Genomic DNA, 7434 nt, shown 5'->3' on the forward strand with positions numbered 1-7434 from the left:
TTGTAGCTACTCAATTGCAACACCAAATTTAAAAAAGGAGATACATATCTTTTATGTCGTTGGGAAGATGTTTTGAAGATGAGTTCAGCGATGTAACATGTGTGGAGATGGATTGAATAGTAATAGTTTAACAGCGCCGAAACCACCGTCGTTTCACCAGGAGAATAGGTCCGACAAATGTCGGCATTGCTGTACCTAACATAAGCAAAACGTAACTCAGGTACTGATCGAGCGTTTATTATTACAACTGACATCTTCTCCCGCCTCCCCATCACCCGTTTTGGCCCCAATGCTTCCCTCACCCCTGCTCCTTCATCTCCAACCCGCCAACCCCAAACTCCGTGTCGCCCGCCGACCCTCACCACTGTGATCACTCGGCTCAGTCCGACGATCACGGAGGAGGAGGTGTTCGCAGAGCTCAAGGCGCATCCTACACTGGAGGTGCAGGCTGTCCACCGCATTTTCAACTCGTCCGGAACCACCCGCCTTATGCTGGTTTTCTCCGAGGACGCTCCCTCCATTGACCGTCTATTGAAGGAGGGTGCCCTCCTCTTCCACCAGCTCTATAAGGTCGACCTCTCCCATTCCCCTCCTCAATCCCTGCGCTGCCAGAGGTGTCTGCGCTATAATGCACACCCAACAGCTGAGTGCCTTGAGGCCTCCACCTGCCCGCATTGTAAACAAACGCACTTCCTCCAGCAGTGCCCTAACCTACAATCCCCTCCCTCCTGCAATACCTGCAATGTCCCCCATCCCACCTACTCCCAAAAGTGTAAAGCCCGACCCCCTCTGACCACTCCTGAACTCACTGTACCTGTCCGTCCTCTTGACGCTCCCACCCCTCCTGGCAATTTCCTTCGTCCCCCCCCCCCCCCTCCCACCGCTGAGGACATCATCAGGTTCCTCACCATTGTCTTACAAAACGTCCACCCTTACCAGCGCCTTCACACCCTTCAACAGGTCTCCCTAGCCACCCGTTCCATTTTCCACTTGAAAATGTATGCCACCTACTCCAACAACCGGGCCCATTTCACCTTCTCCCGTCTTGACACCCTTGTCTAAATCCCTGTCATGGCGCGACAGCACCGTATCCTTTTCAACAACATCCGCTCCCTTCCTGCCAACAAGAACCTCTTCCTGCACTCCCTTGCCACCCACCGCGTGGTTCCCTTCCTCCTCAATGAAACTTTCCTCCAACCCCACCACACCGTCCACACGTGGCCCTACCTCCTTCACCGCTCCGATAATCCCCTCCCGATTGCGCGTGGCGGAGTTGCCATTGGTCACCACCGCCAGATCCCAGTACGGCTCCAACCTCTCCTTCCCGACCCTACTGAACACCTGATCCTTAATCTCTACTTCCATGGCCTTACTGTCACCTGCGCCACCATCTATGTCCGCCCTAACATCCCTATTCCCTTCGACTTCCTCTCCCACATTGACCGTACCTTCTCCTCCTACATGATCGCCGCTGACCTCAACATCCATAGTCGTTCCGCCGCCCATTTATGGTGGTGGCATCGGTTCCTCTCCTCCCTTCAAGGGGACCTCATCCCCATCCCCCAACACACCAGTCCCGAATCCAATTCCACTCCCGATGTTATCCTTTCCTCCCCTAACCTCCTTGGCCGCATAACGGTGGATGTCCTGGAGCGTATTGGTAGCGACCATCTCCCTGTCCTCCTCACCATTTCCGACGGTCGTTGCCCCCGCCTCGACCCTCGTAATGACCCTCCCTTGAAGTACATCCATGACTATTCCCGTGCCAACTGGAATGCCTACTGGGATACCCTCTCCACCCAGGTCGATAGCCACCCCTTCACCTACCGCCACCCTGACAATGTAACCCATGCCGCCTCCTTTCTCCAGCAGACCTTGTCTGAGACCGTGGAGGCCCACGTACCTACTGTCGCCATCCACCCCTACCGTCCTACCCTACCCCCACAGGCCGTCCTCCTCCTCCGTGAATCCCGTCGTCTCTACCGTGCCTTCCTCCACTCGCGTGACCCGGACACACTCCGACGCCACCGGCAACTCCAGCGACACATTCGTAATTTGCTCGCTGCCAAGAAACGCCGGGACTGGCGACAGACATGCACCCGTTTGAATGCTACCCTACCTATCAACTCGTCCAAGTTCTGGTCAGCCTTCCGTCGCCTTACCGGAACTAAACCCTCCCCCTACTATCCTCTCCTCCATAATGATCACCCATTCCCTGACACCCTTAGTAAGGCCAGTCACTTTGCCTCCTACCTCTCAGATGTATTTTCCATCCCCGAAGATCCCCTGATATTCCTAAAACCTCGTAAACCGAAATCTGCTGTCTCCTCCTACCGTCCCATTAGCCTTACCTCGGTCTTCAGCAAGGTCCTGGAATCTATCCTTACCCGCCGCATCCACCAGCATCCTCGCCAGCACCGCCTCCTGCGCGTCACCCAGTGTGGCTTTCGGCCATCCTTCTCTTCCGACGACCTTCTCCTTCACCTCACTCATCTCCTTTCTGAACAGCTTAATTCCCGTCACTCTGCAATCTTCCTCTCCCTGGACCTCGAACGTGCTTATGACCACATATGGCATACCGGTCTCCTCTTCAAGCTCCAAACCTTCGCCCTTCCCATTAATTACGTCCATCTGATCGGCTCCTTTCTCTCCCACCGTCCTTCCTACGCCACCATCCATAGCACAGATTCCTACACCTTTTTTCCCTCCGCCGGTGTACCCTAAGGCTCTGTCCACTCCCCCCTTCTGTATCTTTTGTATACGGCGGACATGCCGCCGCCGTCACCCCCTGTCCACCTTCTCCAGTTTGCCGATGACACCGTTTACCTTGCCCTTTCCCCCACCCTGCAGCGCTCCCAACACCTTCTCCAATCCCATCTTGACCGGTTCACCGCTTGGTGCAACGAGTGGTTGCTCAAGGTCAATCCCTCCAAAAGCCAGGCGATCATTGTAGGCAAAACCACCCCTTACTTCCTCCTCCTTGATTTCTATCTCACCGTCTATGGCCGTCCTATCGCCCTCACCCCCACCCTCAGGTACCTTGGCGTCACCCTCCACCGTCGACTCTCCTGGACCCCATATCTCTGGACAATCCAAGCCAAGGCACGCTCCCGTCTCCATCTCCTCAAGCTCCTTTCCGGTCGTACGTGGGGTCTGGACCCCTCCACCATACTCCACACCAATAAATCCCTCATCCGCCCTATCCTTTGTTACGCCCATCCGGCCTGGATCTCCGCCCCTGCTACCTTTTACAAATCCCTCCAAATCCTTGAACGCCATGCTCTCCGCCTCGCCTATCGCATCTGTCTCCCCTCCCCCACGCAGATCCTGTATGATCTCATTCCATTCCCCCACCTCCTTCTTTTCCTTGAGAGGATACGGATCCAGTACACCTCCCGCAAACTCGATCCTCCTCACCCGCTTGTCTCACCCATCCTCTCCCGCCCCCGACCACTGCCGCGCCTGTATTCCCACATCCCACCCGGTCTCCATCTCTCTACCCTCCTTACCCTCTCCCAAGGTGGCTTCCACCAGCTCCCCCTCCCTGATGACGTCCTCCTTCCCTCCATATACCCCTCCTACCAACTTTGATCCTCCTTCCCTCTTCCTGTCTCTGTTCCTTCGGGCACCCTCCCTCCCTCATCCCTTTCTCCCCACTCCTCCCCTGGGCTTCCCTGTCCCTCTATTCCTCCTCCCATCTCCTCAGCCATTGGCGTCTATGTTCTATCCTCTCCCCCCCCCCCCCCCACCCGCCCTTCTTCCCCCTTGGACTCGCACACGCTACGTGGACTTTTGCGCGCCAGAGATCATCGCCATCAGTGTCCCGTGTGTGCCGTCGTGTTTAGTGTTCAGTGTTCACCGTCGCACTCCATCGTTCACCTGTGCCATCGCCGTCTTCCGTGTTTGTGTGTCGTGTCAACAGCCTCCATCTCTCTACCCTCCTTACCCTCTCCTAAGGTGGCTTCCGCCAGCTCCCCCTCCCTGATGACGTCCTCCTTCCCTCCATATACCCCTCCTACCAACTTTGATCCTCCTTCCCTCTTCCTCTGTTCCTTCGGGCACCCTCCCTCCCTCATCCCTTTCTCCCCACTCCTCCCTGGGCTTCCCCTCCCCTGTCCCTCTACTCCTCCTCCCATCTCCTCAGCCATTGGCGTCTATGTTCTCCCCTATCCATCCACCCCCGCCCTTCTTCCCCCTTGGACTCGCACACGCTACGTGGACTTTCGCGCGCCGGAGATCATCGCCATCAGTGTCTCGTGTGTGCCGTCGTGTTTAGTGTTCAGTGTTCACCGTCGCACTCCATCGTTCACCTGTGCGATCGCCGTCTTCCGTGTTTGTGCGTCGTGTCAACAGTTTTAAGTGTGGACTATCGTCGAGTGTGAACGGCTCCGCATTTGCCTTTCTGTGTCAAGTGTTTTCTTGCCCACTGTTCTGTAACCTATGTGTAATATTTCTGTTTTTCTCATTTTGTATCCTATGGCTGAAGAGCAGCATAGAACGCTGCAGACAGCCTGCCTGTTGTACAGGTTTTAAAATTACAATAAAGAAAAAAAATTCCAGTTTTCTCAATAGCTGCGGTGATTTTTCTTTGGTGTACTTTATTCTTTACATTTTAAATTTCTTGAAACATTTTGAACAGATCTTGACGGCTTGGAACGCTCATGAGGGCATTCACCACACAACTGCACGGCTATTATAACACTTTGGTGACTTTTCTGTATTGCAGGAATGGCAGCCCATTCGTCGTTAAGAGCAAAAACCAGAGAAGGTAGTGATGTAGGACGTTGGGGTCTGGAGCGTGGTTGAGGTTCTAACTCATCACAGAGGTGTTACATTGGGTTCAGGTCGAGACACTGTGCAGGGAAGTGCATTTAAGAATATTACTGACGGCAGACCATTGCCTCACAGATGCTGCTTTATGACAGGGAGCACTCTCATGCTGATCCACTCATCATCGCCGAACTGCTTCCCTACTGTAACCTCTACACATTCCTGTACAATGTGATCATATTCTTCGCATTTCGCGTTTTCTTCAGCGCAGTAACGGACCACTCCCTAGCAACGTAAAACACCTGCATATCGTACACCACCTGCTCTGTTCTTCACTATTTGCATTACAGACGATGGCAGGTAACTTTCTCTAGGCATTCGCCAAACCCAAATTCTTCCAAGTGATTGGAATAGGTTATAGCGTGATTCTTCGCTCCAAATCACTCGCTTTGAGTCAATCACTGTCTCGTTCCGTCGTTAGTTACTCAACCTAAAGTGTCCCTTTTCACTGAGTGCAGAAATGCGTGGCTTGTGAGGAGTTGATCGAAAACTGTACCCCATCCTTTTGACTCGCTACACACAGTCATGGTGCTGGGTGGACCACTGGTAGCACATTGGAACTCACGAGTGGTTTCTGTCGCTGATTAAACACTTTCTACAGCCAGGTTCGTCTGTAGGAGCTTGAGGTCTGTCTGGTGTTGATTCAGCTGTGGATATAGCTTCTCGTTTCCACGTCACAGTCCCACAACCAGCAGTTTATTTGGACAGCTTTAGATGGGTTGTAATCTTACCGATGGGTTTGTTACTAGGGTAACATACAGTGACTAAAACCCGCTCAAAGTCACTGAACGTGCGCTGTAGCTTAGGTAAAACCTGAGCTCAACCTGATCACTCGTTCTGGACATAACTGAGGTGGTCAACGTTAGCCATCTCATCCAGTCTAACGCTTTAGCACACAGGTTGTGTCAGACTATACGCCTCAGATATTTCACGAAGAGTTTAATATGTCACAATTTTTTCACCAAAATGAACATGAAAAATTCCACTATATTAAAACATAGAATCTCTTTTAATAGCTGTATAAACTACAGAGATATCGGTGTCCGCTTCTACTTCCAATAGAGCGATAGTAATTTCTGCTGCTGGTATCATATTTCTAAAAGAGTCGTTTAGTTCTTCAAAATGAGATTAGTAGTTTCGAAAAATTACTATGTGTTGGAGTTGGGATTTAACTTTGTGAATACACAACAGATTGGTGTCTTATTCGAAAGTTCGTGTTATTATACGTAATTGTCACGTCAAGCTGATAAGGCGCCCCAGCTTGTCAGTTTACAGAAGCGAAATAGCGGAGGAAAGATCGATCTGAAATTGATACTTAACACATTACATTCTGGAAACATCCCCCAGGCTGTGGCTAAGCCATGTCTCCACAGTATCCTTTCTTTCAGGAGTGCTAGTTCTGCATGTTTCGCAGAAGAGCTTCTGTAAAGTTTGGAAGGTAGGAGACGTATACTGGCAGAAGTAAGGCTGTGAGTACCGGCCGTGAGTCGTGCTTCGATAGCTCAGTTGGTAGAGCACTTGCCCGCGAAAGGCAAAGGTCCCGAGTTCGAGTCTCGGTCGGGCACACAGTTTTAATCTGCCAGGAAGTTTCATATCAGCGCACACTCCGCTGCAGAGTGAAAATCTCATTCTGGAAACATCCCCCAGGCTGTGGCTAAGCCATGTCTCCACAGTATCCTTTCTTTCAGGAGTGCTAGTTCTGCATGTTTCGCAGAAGAGCTTCTGTAAAGTTTGGAAGGTAGGAGACGGATACTGGCAGAAGTAAAGCTGTGAGTACCGGCCGTGAGTCGTGCTTCGATAGCTCAGTTGGTAGAGCACTTGCCCGCGAAAGGCAAAGGTCCCGAGTTCGAGTCTCGGTCGGGCACACAGTTTTAATCTGCCAGGAAGTTTCATATCAGCGCACACTCCGCTGCAGAGTGAAAATCTCATTCTGGAAACATTACATGTAACTTGAAGGACAAGGGAGGAAGAAAGGAAAGGGAAGAAACTAATATGAGCTGCTCCGGTACTTTGTGCGGTATCCGCTGCGACAAGTGAAATGGTGTGCCAGACCGGGACTAAAACCAAGGATACCCTATATCCTAGACAGCAGCGTTAACCGCTGCACCACCCAGACACACTGTTTATGGCAAGTGCGCAGCGTACCTCAGCACGTTCCCCGACCGACTCACGTTCCCTCCTAGTGCCACTTACCCGCAATCCACGCCCATGTCCTCTATATCCGTTAATTTTAGATTACCGTCGGAGTTCGAACGTGAATGTACATCCATACTGAAGGTTGAGAATTCATTGTCCACCGAGGCGAATCAGTTATGTGAATACGTGGTGTCTGTTCTTTCTGGCATGTCCGAAAGAACGTATAAAATTGTTCAAATGGCTCTGAGCACTATGGGACTTAACATCTATGGTCATCAGTCCCCTAGAACTTAGAACTACTTAAACCTAACCAACCTAAGGACATCACACAACACCCAGCCATCACGAGGCAGAGAAAATCCCTGACCCCGCCGGGAATCGAACCCGGGAACCCGAGCGTGGGAAGCGAGAACGCTACCGCACGACCACGAAATGCGGGCAAATAACGTATAACAAGCATTCATTTAA

The 7434-nt window shown here is 51.9% G+C and overlaps 2 non-coding genes across 2 annotated transcripts; both read left to right on the top strand.

Annotated features, from left to right (window-relative positions):
- Nucleotides 1-6320: 6320 nt before the first annotated feature.
- Trnas-cga (transfer RNA serine (anticodon CGA)) lies at nt 6321-6395 on the top strand. The gene has a single exon. It is a non-coding gene; the product is annotated as a tRNA-Ser (tRNA).
- Nucleotides 6396-6620: 225 nt separating this feature from the next.
- Trnas-cga (transfer RNA serine (anticodon CGA)) lies at nt 6621-6695 on the top strand. Its single transcript has one exon. It is a non-coding gene; the product is annotated as a tRNA-Ser (tRNA).
- Nucleotides 6696-7434: the final 739 nt, after the last annotated feature.

This window comes from Schistocerca gregaria, chromosome 3 (assembly GCF_023897955.1).
Source record: "Schistocerca gregaria isolate iqSchGreg1 chromosome 3, iqSchGreg1.2, whole genome shotgun sequence".
Classification (NCBI taxonomy): Eukaryota; Metazoa; Arthropoda; class Insecta; order Orthoptera; family Acrididae; genus Schistocerca; species Schistocerca gregaria.